The sequence below is a fragment of the Pteronotus mesoamericanus genome, unplaced genomic scaffold (assembly GCF_021234165.1).
Source record: "Pteronotus mesoamericanus isolate MK-2021 breed Mesoamerican mustached bat unplaced genomic scaffold, CSHL_Meso_final scaffold_165, whole genome shotgun sequence".
Taxonomy (NCBI): Eukaryota; Metazoa; Chordata; class Mammalia; order Chiroptera; family Mormoopidae; genus Pteronotus; species Pteronotus mesoamericanus.
In genome coordinates this window covers 3984344-4005905 of record NW_026555307.1, presented here as the reverse complement: position 1 = coordinate 4005905, position 21562 = coordinate 3984344, and the positions used below count along the sequence as shown (strand labels likewise).

The 21562-nt window shown below is 42.2% G+C and overlaps 1 protein-coding gene across 2 annotated transcripts in view; it reads left to right on the top strand.

Moving 5' to 3' along the window:
- The window catches only part of ANKRD11 (ankyrin repeat domain containing 11), a 213681-nt gene that overhangs the window by 78815 nt on the left and 113304 nt on the right, over positions 1-21562 (top strand). The gene's annotated exons all lie outside the window — the stretch shown is intronic.

Below are 21562 nucleotides of genomic sequence, written 5' to 3'. Positions count from 1 at the left end.
GGCATGTAGAGATACTTGCTTAGGACAGAGAAGGGTTTGAGGGCTGTTTGTAATCCCTCATTTGTTGGTTATAATACTGCTCTTATTTTCCTTTCATTGTTAACTATAGGGACTCTCATGGAACCATCAAATTTTAAAGCTAAAGAGATTTCTTCCATGTTTTATATTTGAGGGTGAAGAGATTCGCCTGTATCCTGGCTTAGAGTAGATGTTCCATAAATTCTTTTAAAACTGAGCTGACTTTTAACTGCTACAACAGCACCTGAGACACATTTCCTTGCCTTGGTGCCTTGCTGAACATAACTCAGGGAGGGAGGGCTGTGTGCAGCTTGGAAATGTTTGCTACAGGAGTTCCATGTGCAACTCATTTGATCTTGGGAAGAAGAAGGTGACAAGAAGGCGGCTCTGTGACAATGGGGCCATATCTAGGATTGGCCGAGACAGTCAGGAGGTGACTTCGTGATGGGATTGCTGAGAATTCTAGTCTTTTCTCCACTCCAGAATAGGTATCTTGATTGTTATTTTTATTACCTAGTGGTAGAAGGGATTTAGGATATTCTTAATGTCCAAAAAAATGGATGATGATGGGCTCTGTCGTGTTCACTATTCTGAATACCAGGATGCTCTATTTGGTCCAGCCCAGTCAATTTGCACCATCTTAGTTGCCACAGAGGTTCCCCCCAGCTGTGTGAGCAATACTGAAGAGGAGTAGAGTGCTGGCCAGGGTAGCAAGTCTGGAAGGGAAGCAGAGCAGAACAATGATCCAGTTCCTGGGCCCGTGATTGTACCAGCCAGTGCCAGAGGTTGGGAAGGGCAGGTGGTCCTGGACATGTGCACAGCATTGGCTGCAGCGAAAACATGGAGTCCTGAACCTTGGGCCGGGTGACTGCTGTCCTTCCTCTGTATCTCATTCTTAAGGAAACCAAGTGTGGAGGCTGGGTGGCCAGAATATGTTGACCTTGACAATGGGAGCTGCCAGGTCTTGGCTCACAGTGTGACCTAGTGTGTAAGGCTCTGCTTAGAAACACACATCACACATGAGTGCACACACACATTTTCTTTCTCAACATTGACCTCTCCGTGTTTGCCTTCACAGTTCTGCTTCTTCCTTCCCTGCTTTCTATTTAAGCTCAGAGTTCTGGCCTTGGGCGTGGGTTGAAGTTCCTGTGGGCTCAGTGGGCTCTCTGCCTGAGCAGCAATAGAAAAATAGGTAAAGAAGGGAAATGAGAAGGAGTTCTTTGGAAATCAAATGACACTTTGCTTTAAAAGCTTTTGACTTTGTTGACCTTTTGTTAATGGATAGTTACCTTATTAGAAAAAAATCACCCCCGAGGCTCTTGTCCATATGTGAGGAAGGTAGTAGCCTCTGTCTGGATCCTGGGTATTTTTGGAGTGCAGGAAAGCAGAGAGCTAGAGGAGTCAAAGGCAGTGTTTTCCCTCACTGCCTAGTCTCTGTGGGAGCAGATGCTCAGATGATGGCGGCCTCAGCTTGGTGGGGCATCTTACATCTAGTATGTGGGCCTCAAGACTCCTAACCCCACCATCTTTTATGAGTCTTCTCCTTTGTCTCTTTCCTTCATCTCCTGTGGTCAGACTCTAAACTCATTCTTGTTCATTATTTGTTAGTGGAAACCAGTGTTTTAAACATTGCATCCTAGTGGCTGACCCAGTGCCACCTTAGAGACAGATGACCTCATGAGAATATCACATGATGACTGGGTAACTGTACCCACACAGCTGAGTTCAATGATGTACCTATCTTATGTTAAATTCTGCCCTGTAGTATAATAGCAAACAATGTTACAAAGTTAGCCTGAAATTGAGAATTGAGCTGAAAGATGCCAATTTAGATGTGACCAGATTTTATTAAACCCTACATAATCCTAGGGCATTTTAGCAGGGTGATATATTTTAAACTTCAGAGTTACAATTAAAACTTTCATTAATATAAAAACCAATTTTCCTGTTCTTTTGAAAAGTTTACTGTCTTACCTCCAGCCATACTCTCTACCCCCATGTATTTTCTGTGTGGCACTGGGCAGAGCAATACAGAGCTTCCATAGGAATACTGGCTGTAGCACCTGGAGAAAGAATGAGGACGAAGTGTTGATAGCTAGGTCTCTAACAGAGTTATTTGTGAATTGGATGCTGGAGCCTGTTGAATTTGGGCTGTATTGCAGCCCAGAGACTGGTCTAATATGATGATCCCATAGATAATCTTTGAGCCTTTGAGTTTGATGGAGGTAAATTGAGGGTAGACAAAGGTTTCCCACCACCTGGGGTGGCACAGCTGGAGAAATCCTATTTTGAGTGTTTGTTTGTTGTTGTTTTTTTTAATAGGAAAGCTATAATCAGGTGTGTAAACTCATCTAACCTCCTTAAACTAAAACCGTACTTTTTTTTTTTAAACCTTCCTTTTCTTTGTGTTTGAGGCTCTTTTTAAGTTTCCTGGTGCCTGCCCTGCCCTGCCCTGCCCTGCCCTGCCCTGCCCTGCAGGCCATGTCTGGCATTTTTAACCTGGTGACTGCTGTTCTTCTAGGTTTCTGTTCAAAGGGTCTTTTGTTGGGACCACCTCACCTGAGGCTGGGTTGGGGCTTCTGTGTTTCTGGTAGCTGTCCTGTGCTCCCCACCCTTGGCAAAAGTCCCACCAAAGAACTGCCCATTGAGTTGTCCATTCCTGTAACTCTTACGGTCTGTGAGACGCACTTATTCCATCAGATACCTTCATGTATGTCCTCTTTTTCCCTACAAAACCCAAGAAAATAGCATTTCCCATATTTTTTATTATAAGATTCTGGGCCTCAAAGATGTTGAATATTAGGTTTTTCAAGGCTCCATAGCTGATGAGTGGCAGAGTGAGTATTTGAGACTTGGGGTCCTTCTTACAGTAACACAAGAGATGACTGTGTTACCAGTTGACTTTAGGGAAGATATTAATAGAAGAGAAGCAGGTGGGAGGGGAAACATGGTGGGAGTAAATTGAAGGGGTTATGCTATCCTGCACAGGGTGGCTCTAGCCAGTGGAATTCCCAGGACCCTCTTTTAAACTTGTACCACGCTTGTGCTGCAGGCACTTGTGCTTATCTTCGAGGTCTGTGTGTCTGGTGAGAGGGTAAGTGTAACTTCTATCACTTGTTGCAGCCAGAGCAAAGCCTGGAAACAGAATATAGTATACTCATAGATATTGTACGTAGGCTTGATTCCACAGCATTGCATTAAGGTGGATATAACAAGTCTCACGAATTTTTTGGCCTCCAGTGCATATAAAAGTTATATTTACACTGCTGTTAAGTGTACAATAGCAGTAGTTCTAAAAAATAATGCATATACCTTAATTTTCAGCAAGTCGTAATCTTTTTGCTGGAGGAGCATCTTGCCTCAATGTTGATGGCTGCTTAACTAATGAGTGTGGTGGTTGCTGAAGGATGGTGCAGCTGTGGCAATTTCTTAAAATAAGACAAACATGAAGTTTGCCACATTGACTTCCTTTTATGAATAATTTAATGATAGCACTGGATGCTGTTTGATTGCACTTTACCCATAGTAGAACTTCTTTCCAAATTGGAGTCAATCCTTTCAAACCCTGTCACTGCTTTATCAACTAGGTTTATATAATATTCTAAATCTTGTGTTGTCATTTCAACAGTTTTCACAGCAACAGTAATAGTTATGGTGATCACAGATAACTGTAACAAATATAATAATGATTAAAATGTTTGAAATATTGTGAGGATTACCTAAATGTGATACAGAGACATAAGTGAACAGATGCTGTTGGAAAAATGGCACCGATAGACGTACTTAGTGCAGGTTTGCTGTAGGCCTTCAGGTTATAAAATAATGCAGTATCTGTGAAGTGTAATAAAATGAAATGTAAAATGTAGAAAAGAAAACCTGTCTGCTGTTCTTGGGTTCATGGTGAAGCTTGTTTTTAAAAATTTTATTTCCCAATTACAGTTGACAGTCAGTATTATTTTATATTAGTTTCAGGTGTTCAGCGTAATGGTTAGACAATCATATAATTTAAAAAGTGATCCCCCCAATATATTAATTACCCACTTGGCACCATACGTGTTATTACAATATTAGGGACTATTATTCCCTGTGCTGTACTTTACACCCCCTGTTTTGTAACTGCCCATTTGAACTTCTTAATCCCTTCACCTTTTCCATTTTACCCCCCAACCCTCATTTTCTTTTCTGTGAATCTCTGTTTTGTTCTTTAGATTCCACATAAAAGTGAAATTACATGGTATTTGTTTTTCTCTGATTTATTTCACTTTGCATAATGCCCTCTAGGTCCATCCATGTTGTTACAAATGGTAAGATTTCATTCTTTTTTCATGGCCAAGTAATATCCCATTATATATGTATCACAACTTTTTTTATCCACTCATCTATTGATAGGCACTAGAGTTGCTTCCATAGCTTGGCTATTACAAATAACACTGCAGTGGAGATAGGGCTGCCATCTCTTTTTGAATTAGTGTCTTGGATTTCTTCAGATATATACCCAGAAGTGGAATCACTGGGCAGTAAGACAGTTCATTTTTAATTTTTAAGGACCCTCTATACTGTTTTCCATAGTGGCTATACCAATCTGCATTTTCATTAACAGTGCATGAGGGTTCTCATTTCTCTGCATCCTCACCAACACTTTGTTGACTTATCGATGATAACCATTCTGACAGGTGTGAGGTGTGATACCTCATTGTGGGTATTTACAAAAATTTTTAGTTTTTTTATCCTCACTCGATCATTTATCAGCCTGAGCCTTTATTTTTTTTCCCCAAGTTAAACGGAAGGTGAAGTCTTATTGTATGAACAAAGGAGTTAATTTCTTTGCTCTGAATATGTTGTTGAGTGCCCCTTACACTGGGGTGTTGGGTGTGGTTGCCCTTGGGGTTGGGGCAGTGGCCAGTGGGAAGCACAACATTGCAGCCTGCTGGACTTCCTGAGCTTCATTCTTGCTTTCCCTCTTCAAACTTCTGTGACCATATCATCTTTTATTAGTCTTCTCCCAACCACTCTTTTTTTGTTCTTTTCCTTGTGTGCCCATGTTTCTCATGGTTCCCTTTGAGGCCCTTTTCTTTCATGTCCTCCCAGGGCTGCCCACTTCTTTTGCATTCTGATTCGGTCTCCTGGAGGGCATCACTTCTTACAGGGATACAGTGTTAGAGCGCACTGTATTCTTGGTTGCTTGGTGGTAGTGTTGTGAGCTCTAGGGAGGCACTTATGCCTAGCTTCGTTAAAGAAGTTATCCCTGCAGATGCCACATGTACTCTCCTGCCCCTGCGCTGCCCTTTTCTGTTTTCTGTCGTCCTCCCAAGACCTTAAGCACCAAGGATTTCCTCACCGCAGCCGTCCTGTTTCCATGGCTCATGGAGGTGCCTTCATCCTGAAACCGGAGGGCAGCCAAGCCTGGGGCTTGTGCTGTCACCGCTCAGCCAGAAAGCAGAGACAGTTGGATTATAATTGCACTTTTATTAACATCAGAGTCCAGCAATCTGGGAACGTAGCGAGTAGAAACCCTAACATCCCCCTTTCCTTAAGCTTTCAGAAGCAAGTTTATATAGGAGGAACATGGGAATTTGGAAGGGCGATATTCCTAGGGGGAGCTACAACGTGCTGTTTCTCTTGGGAAGGGGAACTGAAAGGGGAGTTGGCAGTTTCTTCCCAAGCTGGCTCCCTTTATTCTGGTGTTATATCTCTCCTGTTTGCAGTAGAATTCCTCTCTTCTCCTGATGCCTGTGGTTTAGGGGCGGGGAGGTTTTGTATTCTTTGGTTAGTGTAGATAAGAATTTGCCATTCACCAGCTGGCTGTAAATTGCTCAATCTGTTTGGTCTTATTTAATGTTCTTGTCTCAGTTTCCCCCTTCCACTTGCCCAGGAATTTTTCTAGCCTCTTACTATCCTGTATCAATCCCATACTCCCTCCTCAGAGCTACAAATTCTGCTTCTTCTCCAGGACTGCCTGCCCAGGAGCACACTGGGTGACTTGTAATTGGGTGTCTCTCCCCCCAGCCCCCGCCCCATGGGTAGTGTTGGTGAGGCTGTACTCTTTAGTGGTATGAAGTGTGTGCCTCTGCTATTGCTAAGTGTGTAGCCTGGGAATACTTTTGAGCTTTGGTTGGAGTTGTGGGAATAAAATGTGTCTGACCATCATATGTATGCTGAACCCAGAGTAACTGGGTCTCAACGGCTTCCAGCTTCCAGGACTAATCTCTTGCTGTGTGTTTATAATTAAAAAACAGAAAACAAAGTGCTAACTGGATTTAGAACCTGGGCGATATTATGGCGTAAGTTTTTCTGGGACCTGTTGAGAGTCACTGTAATGCATCCTGTATATGTTGGTGAGGAAAGGAATTTGAGCAGTAAGTGCTGGAGGTGTCTGGGCTAGTCTGGAGGGTACTTTGGAATTCCCGGGAGCACATTTTTGTTGTTGGTGTTGTTTGGTTTTGTTTTTAAGAGTTTATTTATTTATTTTTGGGGGGGCAGAGGGAGAAAGGGAGAGAAAATTGATGTGACAGAGAAGAAACATCGATAGGTTGCTTCTCATATGAACCCTGACCAGGGACTAAACTCAAAACCCAGGCAGGTGCCCTGACCAGGAATCGAATTGGCAACTTTTTGCTTTGTGGGACACCGCCCAACCAACTGAGCCATACTGGTAAGGGCAGTAACACGTTTTCTATGCAGAGTCATAAGTACACACCTTGGCTTGAACTGAATCAAGTCTGTCCTTAGGAAGCAGGCTAGGAAGGTTATGTTGTAAAGGGAGGCTCCTGTAAATAGCTGTTGTACAGATACGCACTACAAAATATTTCTCTCCCGTTTATACCTAAGTAGGGCATCTATTATAAGCTAGTGAAAATTATTTGAGAGCACAGATTTGTTGGGAAAAGTACTCTGAAAGTCATTTAGAACTAATCTTAGAGAAATATTAAAGGGGAGAAGTTTTTATTTAAACACCCCCCCCCCCGCCCCCACCTTTTGCCCCAGCAACCTCACCAGATTAATCAGTGGGTGGTTGTTCAGAAGAGCATGTGAAAGTGGCCTTGGGCTGTGGTCTTGACTGTGACCCTGGGGTGAGGTATGGAAAGGAGAGACTATTAGATGCTTCTTTTTTGGAAGTCTGATTTCAGTTTTACTTAAAACAACAAACTACATTTATGATGGTCTGTGGTTACCACTCTATTGCTAATGCATTTGCATTACTCACTCCAGAGAAAAGAAGGTCGATCAGAAGTTAGTAGTATATTTACATGGTGCTCTCTTACTGGGGAGCATTTTGAAAATCAAATCTCCATCCTTGGAAACATGAAGTCTTGGATCCTTATAACAAGAGCTCTGTGAGATTGGGAGAGGAGAACGTGGAATTGGCTTCTGTGCTCTTAAAAACACCACCCCTCCAGGGTGAAACCTCCATAATGGTCCTCATGGTCAGGATTCAGTGACCTCTCCTGGGAGAGGCCTGACTCGGGCTCAGACCTTGGGGCCGCATCTGCTTTTAGGATTGCTTGTTGGCCTCTTTCAGGGAGGGCAGCTCTTCATTCTCTTCTGTTTTGTGCCGGACCTGTGAAACTGATCCTCAGTTTCTGAAGGACACCAGAAGAAAACAACATTTTGTGGCTATTAATCTTTCAAAGCAAAGTTTTACATGGGAGCCATAACAGGTTTCTAAATTTTTCAGTGTTTTCAGTGAAGACAGTGCCTTCCTAGCCTTTGGCTCCCTTCCCACAGTTCCATTTTCTTTAGTTACAGAAGTTGGTATTCTCAGAAGCTTTTGCTTAGGACTCAGTGCTTAGGCATAGGTGTCTGAGGAGAACTCAGTGGGCCCTGGCTCCCGCACTTGAGCCTCCAGGGATTCTTGCCAGCTTCTCTCCTCTTGAGAGTGTATGTCATTGTTGTTTGTATAAACTGTTGACTTCTGAGAGGACTCCTTTCCTTCAAATAAACTTGTCCGCTCTGTAATGCCTGACCCACAGCTTTTTTGTTTCCTGCTTTGAGTTCCAGTCATACCTGTGCTGTTGTTTGCCTTGGGCTCTTTTATCTTACAGTCTCTAGGGTCTGTGCCCTGTGACACAGACATGCTCCAGATTGGAGCTCTGGGCCTCCCTCAGTTTACCTGTGTACTAAGATTTTTTGGCTTCTCCTGAGCTGGTTCCCTTGTTCCAAGCTTGGCTTCCTGAAACAGCACAGACCCTTCAGGAAGCCAGATCAGGAGAGATATAGTCTCAGACTTGGTTGGGACCTTCACCTTTTGAGTTCTTATAGGGCCATGTCAGGGCCAGACGGATCTGAGGGCACACAGCGATTGTTTTAAAACCTCTTTGTCTCAGGCTTTGACTGGTCTGAGTTGGCACATGTCAGGTAGCCCTGAGAAATGTGGGCTCTACCTTCCCTTGAGGAATTTTTTTGAAGTGTTTTACCTGAAAAGTTGAGGAATATTTCATGTAGTGTAATGCACAGTATCTCTGTGTGTATTAATGTTAAGGCCTTAGTTCAGATTACTTACTGCCCCAGTTGTCTAGGTAACATCCTGAGGCAGTGCTCATTTAGAGTCCCTAGGTTTGAGGCCTCAGGGCCTGCTCCAAACATTGGAGGCAAGAGAAGGTTCAGTCAAAAGGTTTGTGGGGATGGTTCTAGCATGTTTTCTGTGCTTCCCCTCCTTTCAAGAAGTATCACCTCCTCCAAAGAACCTTGAGTCACCCCTTCCAACATCACTTCATTCCTTCTGCTCCCTCTTTTTCCTCTAATCTTAGCTCTTCAGACTTGTTTCCATCATGCGTGCTTGGGGCTTTTAGAGTTCATTAAATCTGTTTGTTCCAAATTGTTGTCAGTTTAATACAAAAACAAATAACTTTTGGGTTAGTGTTGGGCAGTTGTGGATAGTGACTGGGGCAAATAGGATATGGGATTAGCAGGGAATAGGACTACAACCAGGAATTAGTTCTATCTTTTCACCTCCATACTTTTCAGTAGAATCAATTCAAACATCTGCACAGCAACTTGAAACATTCTATCTCCAGTACCTTATTGTGGCTCAAGATTGTATGGTTAAGTAGAAATTAATATCAGTAAGGTAAGTCCCATTTTTTTCTACAAAGAGCTAGTTAAAATGAAGTGTAGGTATCCCAATATAATAGCTATACTATTGCTTTCCTTTGTTGAAACGGTAGTTTTTTTGTGTGTGATGAACTATAGAAGTCTTGCCTTTATTCTAAGAGTTATGTAGTGTCTTTCAGAGAAATTAGGTTTTCCTGTTACTGAAGTAGTTTATGCACATTGAACAAAACTTAAGTAGTATCAGTTTGTCGTTGGCTGCTGTAACAAAGTGTCCCCCTCCCCCTGCGCCCACTGGACAGTTTAAACAGCAGAAATTTATTCTCTTGCAGTCTTGGAGGCTAGAAATTGAGGCTAAAGTGTCAGCAGAACTGGTTCCTTCTGGCACTGAGGAGAATCTCTCTACGCCTTTTTCCTAGTTTTACTGGTTTGCTGCCAATCTTTGATGTTCCTTGGCTTGTAGAACATCATCCCATTTCTGCTTCCATCTTCACATGGTGTTCTCCCTGTGTGTGTCTGTGTCCAAATTTTCCCTTTTTTATAAGGAAACCAGACATACTGGGTTAGGACCCATCCTATAATGATCTTATCTTGACTACGTCTGCAGTGACCCTATTTCCAAATAAGGCCACAATCTGAGGTATTGGCAGTTAGGATCCCAACCTACCTATTTTGGACCGGGGCGGGGACGGGATACAATTCAACTGATAACAGTTAGTAAATGAAGTTAAATATAAAGAAAATGAAAATCTGTGTAATCCTACCAGTCAAAGATAAACATTTAAATAGAAAAATTTCAATATGTCACATAATTTTCAAAAAATAAAAATCACACTACATAGAAAGTTTCATATTCTGCATTTTAAAAGAGCATTTAATTTCCCATGACATTAATCTTCAAAACATGACCTTTAATAGTTTTGTAATATAGAGAGAAGTTTATAATGTGCCTGATAAAATTTTAATTTTCGGATTTTCTGAGTTTCTAGAGAAGGGGCCTTTGTTCACTTGCATCTTGGTTTCTTTTCCATCTTAGTGGGAGCATACAAGGCATCAGCACAGTTAGTAGGTGCTTTGTGGGGTTGGGCTGAGGTCAGTGGAGCTTGTGTGTGGACCTCAGAAGGTCAGAGACAGTGTGGAAAGCTGGTCTGGAGGTTGGAGGGGCATCATGAGGTGGGGTGCCTGGGCAGCTGGCTGGGTAGGAGGCCAGAGCTGAGGCTGGGCATTGCCTGGCTGTTCCTGATGGGGGCCTGTCTGGGAAGAGATTGCCATTGTTATGTACACCAGTCATTCTTTACCTTGGGGCCCTCTCCTGAGACTTCAGTTCTCCCTGGGAACTGGCCCCATACTGTGAGCCTGTCCTGCTGCACATTTTGTTTTTCTGGCAGGAAGATCACCCCTCCCCTCTTTAAACAGACTTTTTTAGAGCAGTTTTAGACTTGTAGCAAAATTCAGCAGAAGTACAGAGATTTCTCATGTACATCCCCATTCCTAGCCTTCCCCATTATCAACAATCCCCCACCAGGGTGGTACATTTTTTATAATTGATGAACCTACACATCATCACCCAAAGTCCACAGTTTACATTAGGGCTCACTCTTGGTGTTGTGCACTCTAAGCGTTCGTTGTATTATCCTACAGAGTAGTTTCACTGCCCTAAAAATCCTCTGTGCTTCACCTGTCTATCCCATCCTTTTAATTCCTGGCAATCACTGATCTTTTTTACTGTCTCCATAGTTTTGTCTTTTCAAAAATGTCATATTGTTGGACTCTTACAGTATTTAACCTTTTCACACTGGCTTCTTTCACTTGGTAAATATACATTTAAGATTCCTCCATGCCTTATTGATTTGACAGTGCTGAATAATTTTTTTCAGTGCTGAATAATATTCCACCATGTGGATGCCCCACAGTTTATCCATTCACCTACAATAGGGCATCTTGGATCACTTTTCAGTTGCTCCTCTGGTCTTGTTTATGGGTAAACAAACAATAAACAAAGCTGCTTGCTGACCTCTGAACTCAGTTCTGCCCTCTCCGTGAACTGCCTGGAAGAGAGGGATTATTCCTGCTCCAAGCTCGTGTTGCGTTGTGCCTCCGGCTGTTTCCAAGAGCCCTGGACTGTGACAGGAGGACATTGCTCAGGAATGATGCAGCCTTTCAGGAAAAACCTGAAACATCTTGCGTGGAAACCATTCCCACAACATTTAGACACTGCATAGCTGGTGATGAGAGAGAAAGAGAAAGGATGGCCTTAGGCTATAGTGTCTCTGGGGTGTCTAAGGGATACATACCCAATTCAGTGACAAGGCCCTGGCTGGGATTTCTTGGGAAATGTATGCCACTGTGCCCAGCCAGTTTGTCTTTGCCCACACACCTAATTTTTTTTTCAGAGAGTAGACATTCTTTTCTTTATTTTTATTTTTAATCCTAACCAGAGGATACATTTTATTGATGAAAGGTGGGGGCAGGAATTGGCCGGTTGCCTCCAGGTAGCTCCCTGACCAGGGATTGAACCTGCAACCTTTTTGTGTATGAGATGATGCTCTTACCAACTGAGTGAACTGGCCAGAGCTAGACTAGTTATTTTTAACCTGGTTTTAGAACACCTAGGGTATATTAGGGTTTTTAGCTGTTTCAAAATGTCATCAGATTCTTCAAATACTTTTTTTTTTTTTTTTTTAATTCTCACTTGAGGGTGTGTTTATTGATTTTGAGAGAAAGAGAGAGAAACATCAGTTGGTTCCCTCTCACCCTGATGGGGGATTGAGCCTGCAACCTAGGTATGTGCTCTGATCGGGAATCAAACCCACAACTTTCGGTGTATGGGATGATACTCCAACCAACTGAGCCACGCGGCCAGGTCTCTAAACACAGTTTAGTTTTAACTCACTAAGTCAACACACACAGGGTCTCATGACCTTTTCTGGTCATTTTTGAAAGTGAGCTCTGCACAGAATCGCCACTGAGGCACCCTCCCCCATGCCCCACCCCCATGCTGAATTCTCCCAAACAGAGTAAACATCCAGAGGCAAAGGACTGTCCAGCGAGCTTGGGTTGACTTAGAACTGGTGCATTCAGCCTGCTGCTGCAGTTTTCCCTCTAGGCTTTTATCCTTGTCACATGTATAACATGATTCTGGATCCTTTACATTTTGACATTCAGGGGTCAGTACTGGGTCTGGGTCTACAAAAGGAGACTATGAAATTTGAAAGAGTGTCATGCTGAGCAAAAGGGACAAAGTCCTGGTCATGCCTCAGCCTGAGGCAAACAGGCCTCATATATACCCTTTCCCATCCCATTGGCCAACTGGACACACTCTTCTGGACATATCTCAGTCAGAGGTGAAGAAGTTTAATTCTTCCTGAAGAAGGAGCATGTACAGCAGAAAGGCCCACCCGGTGCAGCCTGCCTCTGCTTCTGACATGGAACGCCACTGTGCTGGGCATCTGGAATTACCCCAGGGAGATTATGAGAAAGCCGACACTTCTTTGGGGAGAAATGCTCAGATTTTGTATATGTATATCTTTCCTCTCTCCTCATGTAGTTGACAGCATTTACAGTAGGGTCCATGGAGCAGACCACACAAATTAAAGTAGGGTCTGGTCTTGTGTGAGGTCTTGGCAGGATATGTGATGGAAGTCGGGTTCTGGACTAGCCATCTCCCTTGCACATCCGTGAGTCCTGGGGGGCCTTTCCTCACACTTTCTTTGTCTCGGGAACTCTTTATTGATTTTAGAGAGAGGAAGAGCGGGAGAGAGAGAAGAAGGAGGGAAGTGAGAGAGACAGAGTGACATCTATTTGATTGTTCCACTTATTTATGCATTCATTTTTTTTCCATTAAAAATTATTTTTCCATTACAGTTGACGTACAGCATTAGTTTCAGGTGTACACCCCAGTGATTAGATATTACATAGCTTAGTAAGTGATCATCCCAATGAATTTTGTAGCACACATAATTATTCGAATATTATTTACTATATTCGCTATGCTGTACTTTTGTCTCCATGACTATTTTCTAACTACCAATCTGTACTTCTCTGTTCCTTCACTTTTTTTTTTTAACCTGTTCCCCCAAACCCTTGACCCCCAGCTTGGTAATTGTCAAAATGTTCTTTGTATCTATGAGTCTATTTCTGTTCTGCTGCTTCATTTATTTTGGGTTTTTTTTAGATTTAATTGTTTATAGATATGTATTTATTGCCATTTTATTGTTCAGATTTTTAATCTTTTTTTCTTCTTCGTAAAGAAGACCCTTTAACATTTCATATAACTTGTTTGGTTGTGATGAACTCCTTTAAGAGAAACTGCCTGGGACTCCAGAAGTCCCTGTGTCTCACTCAGCATCCATCCCCACTGGTATAGCCGGAAGTTAAAGGGACTTCTCTTTCTGGCACTGGAACCCTGGGCTCCGGGGGAGCCTGGTGTAAGGCTGGAATCCCTCTCTCCACAAGGAGGACCTCTGCAGCCAAGATATCCCAGTTTTCATCTGCCATGTTTGGGTGCGGGTCCACCCACTTCCATCTCTCTGTGCCCAGTCTTGATGTAACTACTTTAATTCCCTAGTTGTAGGACTTCCATTTAGTCAGATTTCAGGCAGTTCTGAATGATGGTGGTTTTGTTGTAAAGTTGTAATTTTGATGTGGTTGCGGGGGAGGCAAGTACCACATTTACCTGTGCTGCCACCTTGACTGGAAGTTTGAATTTGTCAATTTTTACAAAAATGCATGCTGGGAATTGAGAAGAATTGGCGTCTTAACAATATTGAATGGCCTAACTCAGAAACAGTGTATTTCTCCATTCATTTACTTGGGTCGTCTTTAGTTTCTCTCAGCTCTATTCTTTATTTTTTAGTGCATGAGTCTCTCACATATTTGTTCAAATTTATTTTTAAGTATCTCATGTATTTTGATGATACTATTTAAAAAAAATTTTATTTTTTATTGTATCCCTCCACCCCCACCCCCCATCATTGGTTGATTCTTGTATGTCCCCTGACTGGGGCGGGGGGGGTCAAACCTGAAACCTTGGTGAATCAGGATGACTCTCTTAACCACCTGAGCTACCCAGTTTTAGTACTCAGGAACTCTTTATGTTGTAAATACTGAGGAGTCCAAAGAGAGAGAGAGAGAGAGAGAGAGAGAGAGAGAGAGAGAGAGAGAGAGTTTATTTACTAGTAAGAATAATAAACCCATTGCATACTACTCTAATTAAAAGAACACATATTTACTAAAAATAACTATTTTCTAAAACAAAAAATTTGTGATTGCCATACTATATATTGCTTTGGTTAAAGTATACAAAGAAAACATGTAGTTGTAGGGAAGAGTATTTGAATAGCTTCCTGACATAATTTTGAAGGTTTTCTTTGATAAAACAGCAAAACTCGAGAAGTGGTCACTTGGGGAAAAGGTCACTGGCAGCCTGGAATCTCATCTGAGTCATGGGCTGTTACTTCTCAGCTACCTTTAAACCCTCTGTCTTTTCCTGTACTGTGAGATGATCTTTCACAACTGTGTTTGGTTCGCTGAATTTTATAGGTCTTGCGGATGTTGATGTGCTTCACTTTACTGTGACAGAAAGTTAGTTTTGTTTCTGTTGCCACCCCTCTCATTAGAAGAGCCTTTAGGCCACCAGAAGCTATCTGCTGGCAGTGGGGAGTTTTTCACAGTTTTAGTATCTGACTAAATGTTTGAATTTTAGTATTGGCAATAAGTTACGTCAGGTGTTTTCCTCGAATTGGTAGTTTCATTTGTTCATTTTCCAGAAATGATCTGCCAAATAGCCATATCTGAATGGTTGGAGCTTGTATATCAGTCATTTTTTTTTAACAGAAAAATTGGGTTCCCTGAAATAGTGCTTTTGCTGGAGAGAACTGTTGTATTTGGTACAGAGCAGAGATGCTTCATGCACACTCTAATAATTTGTCATAGGATATGAAAAATTATGCAAGGCCAGGGTTTAATGAAAATAACAGTTATTGCTTCATCATGGAGATTGCTAAGCAAATTGAACCATCACCTTTGCATCATCAGTACAAATATCACCCTAGCTAAAAAGGCAGTGTTATGAAAAAAAATTTCAAAAGAGTTGCAGGGATCCCCAAGGGTTCTTGGAGAACACTTTGGAAACAGCTGTACTGAGAGAGAAAAAATGAAGCTGAATCAATTATGTCACTCTAAATGCTTATGAATAACTAAACGTTTTACAGCCTCAGGAGAATCTGACTGTGTCCATCCCCCTGGCCTAGTCCATAGCTCACAAATTTGTGTGCATTTTCAGAGGGAGCCCTTGGTAGGAGTGCAGTCATGGAAATGTAACCGGCTCCCATTTAAAGTGGGTCTGTGTATGTGTCCTGGGTGTGTACTTATACATACATTTAGCACATCCTCAATTGCAGGTTGGCTCCCTAGCTCTTTGTCCTTCCTTAGATCTTGTTTTTGGTTGCCTACCAGTAGCAAATGGACTGAGCCCTATAGTGCAGGCTGGGTTCTTGAGTGATAGCCTGGTTTTAGGGGCATGACTCTACTCCCTGGGTAGGTTGTTGGGTGAGGTCCAGCCCATTCCTCTGGCAGCCAAGAGCCTTTCCCTGGGGCTCATCCAGTTTACTTGCATAATTCTTCCTTTTAAGAAGCTGCCTCAAAACTGACCATGCATTTTGTATTTTTAAGACCCTGATTCTTTTGGAGTATTTCAATTATGTTGTCTTTCTTGGCTTACTTTAATCTTGTCTTACAGTACAGCCTGGCCACATGACTTAAAAATTTGTCTTTGCTTTTCCAGATTTTGCACATCTTTTAAGATGATCGAGACTGCAACAACTTGAAATATATTATTACATAATTGCTAATTTGGAGAACTTTTTAAAGTTTTGGAGTTCTGTATACTTTTATTAGTCATTAAAAATTTGCTACCTCTGACTTGGCTTCAATGAGATCTTGAAACAGAATTTCTAATGATGGAGCTGATTTGCTTTAATTGGAAATGAGGACTCTGAGTTTTTCTTTCAATAATTCTTTAGGCCATTTATTACGAAATTAAGACATACAATCCTATAGACATTTTTATTGGATCTCTTTATCATAAGGTATAACTTCTGTATATGAAAATGATCTTTTTCAGGTTTTATTGAGATGAAGGGAAAATACTCTTTAATTTTTCTGTCAGAGGTATTTCCATATTAAGAGAAGTTTCTTGATTATTGCTAGTGGTTTGGCAGGAGTTGGAGGACTCAAGGCCATTCGTTTCCCAGTGACCTGGGAGCCTGACTGGGATTGCAGTCTTAGGATATGCTACATGGTGGAGAGAAACAGGCTGAGAGCTCCTGCTGTGTTGGGTGGACCTTTTGACTTGCTCTCACCTCTGGATTGGACTGTGCACATAGCTGCCAAGTGCTGTCTGTGGAAGCTCACTCTGCATCTGGGACACGTAAAAGAGGCTGAAGAGGAGCATACCTGTGAATTGCTAGCATTGCTGGGTTTGCATTCCAATAGAGGATCAGCATCACTCACTTCCATTTTTGACAAGTGGTGCTTGGAGCTTTCCTTATTTGTAGCCCTCAGAATTAAATTAATCTCTATTATAAGAGTTTTCTTCGTGATTCTTTTTTGGCACACATTTTAAAAAATATCTACTCATGTAAATCAAAATAATAATTCTCACTGTCCAATATATTTCCTTCTGTTCAGTAAATATTTAACACCTGTTATGTACAAGATGCTGTGTTTCCAGGATGACGAGTAATGGCACTTGGAATGCTTACTGTCTGTCAGCATTGGGCCAGCTGCTTCATCTTTGAATCCTTAAAGATCCTCTGACATGAGCATTACTGTTCCAGTTACAGAAGAAAATTAGAAGTTTAAAGCTTGTGTGGGACTCCACCCCCACTGACTGAGGGTGTGGGCATGCTCATCATGAGGCCATGGTGTCACTCATGAGCACAGGTGATGAGGCTTGTCTCATGCTCTTAAGGCGTTTACAGTCTTGCACTAAGGTGCAAAGTCCTCAGAGAGACGAGCCAGAAGCTCCTGGGAGAGGAAGTGTGCAACAGGAAGGAAGGAGACTCCATGTGTCTTGAGGGTTGGGGTTGACAAAGGCTCTATTAAGGCAGTAGCATTTGGGTGGGTTTTGAGAAATAAGTAAAACTAGAACAAATGGCCGTGGGGATTAGAAAAGGAATTTTGTGTGAAAAAAAACAGAATGGGCTTAGAGCAGGGTAGCTTGTTGTGTCTAAAGATTTGGGATATAGGCAAGATTATAACGCCAGACCAAGGAGTGTGCTAAAAGGTGGTGAGCAGAAGCAGGTATTGGAAGAGGGATGTGAGGGCATGGAAGCCCAGTGAGGCAGGCATGAAGCCCTATCTCCATGGCTGCTCTGCGATGGAGGGCCCAGCAGAAGGCTCCACAGAGTGTGGGGTTTGGGAAGCTGGGCAATTAGATCCTTGAGGCATGGTGATTGGAAGGATGGCAATGCTGCTATGGAGACAGGAGCAAGAGAAGGCGCTGATGGGAGAAGCTTTGGTTTGGGCATGATGGATTTGAGGTACTAGTGGAAGGAGTGACTGGGATACCCAAAAGGCAGCTAAGAGGGACATCTAGGGCTTGGAAGATAATCACGATAGGAAGTTTAGACCAAGAGTGCCCTGTTTCCATCTTTTTAAGTGTAAACTACGTGTCTTTATATTTAAAGAGGTTCTTGTAGACAGCCTGATGTTGGGTATTGGTTTTGAAAGAATCCCAATCTGACAATCTTTCCTTTTCAGCGGGTGTTTAGACCATTTACATTTAGTGTAAATCTGTTGCTGCATACCACTTTTTTAGTATAAGAACCTTAAAATAGTGTACATACATGTATGTCTCCCCTGCTAACCTCTCTGTGGTTGTTTTCTTACATCTCGTTTTACATATGTTCTAAGCCCCATACTTCACTGCTGTTGTTTTTGTTTAAACAGTTGACTGGCTAAAAGAAAAGCTCTGATGTATTCGCCTGTGTCATTGGCATTTCTGGTGCTCTTCATTTTTTAGTGTAGATTCATATTTCCATCCAGTGTCATTTCCCTCAGGCTGAAGGACTCCTGTCAGGATTTTTGTGGTGTGATTCTGCTCATAAATTCTTTCAGTTTTTGTATGTCTGAAAAAGTTTTCTCGGGGGGGTGGGTGTGTGTGTGTGTGTGTGTGTGTGTGTGTGTGTATGAAATCACCTTTATTGAAATAACTCATCTATTTAAAATGACTGATATTTAGTGTATTCTACATTGTCTTTGATTTTAGAAGAATTTCAGTGGGTGTTGAACTCCAGGTGACAAATATTTTTCTTTCAGTTCTTCACAGATACTGCTGCCTGCTTTTGTGCTCAGGTTGTTTCCCACGAGAACCTGTTGTTATCCTTGTGTCTCTTCTCTGTGTGGCTTCTCTGGCTGCTCTTTTTAAGATTCTCATTTTATCTTTGTGATGTGCCTTAGTGCAGTTTTCTTCATGTTTCTTTAGCTTTGGGATTCATTGGGCTCCTTGGATCTCCTAGTTTATAGTTTTCATCAAAATTTGAAAACCTGAGAGCTTTATTGCTTCAAATATTTTTTTCTGTCTCGCACCCTCTGTGGGAACTCCAGTCACACATCTCTTCATTTGCCTGCAGTTGTCCCAGTTCACTGATGATGCTATGCTCATCTCTTCTCACAATCATTTATTCTCTGTTCAGCTTAGGGTAGTGGAGTTCACTGATCTTTTCTTCTGAATGTCTCTTTCGCTGTTAGTCCCGTCCAGTGTGGTTTTCATCACCCATGGTGTGTGTAGTTTTCACCTCTCAAAATTCATACTTAATGTGCCTTTAGTTAAGTTTTTGAATATTGGGGAACTCAGTTATAGTAACTGTTCAATGGCTACATGTGCTAATTTTGCCATCTGTGTCAATTCTGAGTCGGTTTCATTTGATTGGTTTTTTCCTTACTATGTGTAGCATTAATTTCATGACTGGGATTTTTTAAAAATATTTTTTTATTTTGGAAAAATTTTAGATTTATAGAAAAGTTGTAAAGATAATAGGGAATTCCTATGTATATCTCATCCAGCTTCCCCTGATTGCAAATGTGTAACACAGGGGAAGCTGGATTGAGTACATTTGTCCAAACAAACCAGCATTGATTCACTACCATGAATTATACTGCAGACTTTATTCATATTTCCTCAGATCTTACCTAATGTAACTTTTCTGTCCCAGGATTCCATCCAGTACACTCCACTACATTTAGTCATCCTGTCTCCTGTCTGGGACAGTTTTTCAGTCTTTCCTTGTCTTTTGTGACCGTGACAGTTTTGAGGAGCACCATCTAGGTATTTTGTAGGATGTCCTCCATTTGGATTTGTCTCATGTTTTCTCCTTGGACTGGGGTTTTGGTTTTGGAGTGTTCTGTCATGACATCCTGTCGGAGGGTGTGGGTCGTCGCGATGTTGTGCGTGGTGCCAATCTTGGCCATTTGGGGAAGGCTCCTGCCCTGTGTATTTATTGTCCCTCCCCCTTTTTTAAAAAAGATTTTATTTTTAGAGATAGGGGAAGGGAGGGAGAAAGAGAGGGAGGGAAACGTCGATGTGCGAGTGAGAGAAACATTGATTGGCTACCTCTCACATGCCCCATACCTGTGACTTGGCCTGCAGGTCAGGCATGTGCTCTGCCTGGAAAGCGAATCAGCAGCCTTGCACTTTGGGGGATGAGGCCCAACCCACTGAGCCACACTCATCAGGGCTACTGTTCCCTTTTCATCCTCTGTCTTTCAAATGCCAGCATTAAGTCCAGAGCATATGTGAGAGGAGGGGAGGGGATGTTTGTGGGGAAGATTTCTCTCTACCCGTTTCTTTGTTCAGTTTTTTATTTACATCAGTATGGATTTGTGTATACTTGTTTTTATACCATACTCCCCCCCCTGCCCCGCCCCGACCTTTTTTTTTTTTTTCCCCCTTTTTTTTTTTGCGCTCATGTTGTTTCAGCTAACATGCTTGGGAATATCTGGAAGCCAGACACTGATTGTTCCCTCACTGGGCACTGCAGTTTGGTTTTACATGTCTATAAATTTTCCTGAGCTTTGCTGTGGGAAGCAGTTTTTTCCTTTCAGCTCTTGCTCTTAAGGTTTGTAAGGCAGGCAGGGCCTTCTCAGTTGTAAGCTAATGCTCCTGTGGCTGAGGTCTTCCTGATTTCCACCTGGGCTGTGATCTGGCTGATGGAGCCTGGCAGAGACTCATCCTGGTTCTCTACCTGCCTGTGGGTCCGTTCCTGCTCACTGAAGACCCAAGGGGTCCACTGCAGATCTCTGGATAATTTGAGGGTGGGGTAAGGAGGGAAGGAAGAAGAGTGGGGTGGAAGGGCAGTGGAGATGTAGCATTCTGCCTTTTTTAATCATCTGGTGTACTTTCCTGTAACTCTGTATTTGACAGATCTATGTGCAGAGCAGAAACTGCTTCTGCTCTATTTCATGTAATTTTTAAATATATTGTTTCAGTTTATATTATGAAAAATAACCCATTTAGGAAGACAAGGGCACATGACCCCAAGTGTAGGACGGGTCCTGGGTGGGAGGGTCAGACTAGAGTAAGGTCTTTGCAGTTGTTCGTAGCATGGTGTCATAGGTGTTTGCAATTAAAGAATTTCCTGTGGTTACAGTGTGATGTTGACATTAGGAGAAGCTGAGTGGAGGGTATATAGGAACTCCAAAAGTTTTTTGCAACCTTTTTTTAGTTTAAGTAGAGGATTTTTTTTAACTGTATTTTTTTCATTACTATTTAGCCCCCTTATTCCCTCCCCACCTCCCAGCAGTCACCATTGTTGTCCATGAGTCCTTTTTCCTTTTTGCTCAGTCCCTGTACTCCCCCTACCCTCTCCACCCTTAACTGTCATCCTGCTCTGTGAGTCTGTCTCTATTTTGCTTGTTAGTTGAGTTTGTTCATTGGAGTTCACAAATGAGTGAAATCATATGGTATTTTATCTTACTCTGATTGGCTTATTTCACTTAGCATAATGTTCTCCAGGTCCATCCATGCTGTCACAAAAGGTAAACTCTTTTCTCTTTTTCTTTTTTCTTTTTTCTGTTTTCCCTTTTCCCTTCCCTTCCCTTCCCTTTGTGTGAATGTCCCATGGTTGTTTTATCCACTCATTAGTGATGAGCGTTTGGGCTGCTCGCATACCTTGGCTATTGTAAGTAACACCACAATGAACATAGGCGTGCTTATGGTCTTTCAAATTAGTGTTTGGGGTTCCTTCGGATATGTTTCCAGAAGTGGGGTTGCCGGGTCAAAAGGCAAATCCATTTTTAATTTTCTGAGATGACTCCATACTTTTTTCCACGGTGGCTGCACCAATCTGCATTCCCATCAACAGTGCAAAAACGGTTCCCCTTTCTCCACATCCTTGCCAGTATTTGTTGTTTGTTGATTCATTGATGATAGGCATTCTGATGCCAGGTGTGAGATGTTATCTCATTTTAGTATTAATTTGCATTTCTCAGGTGA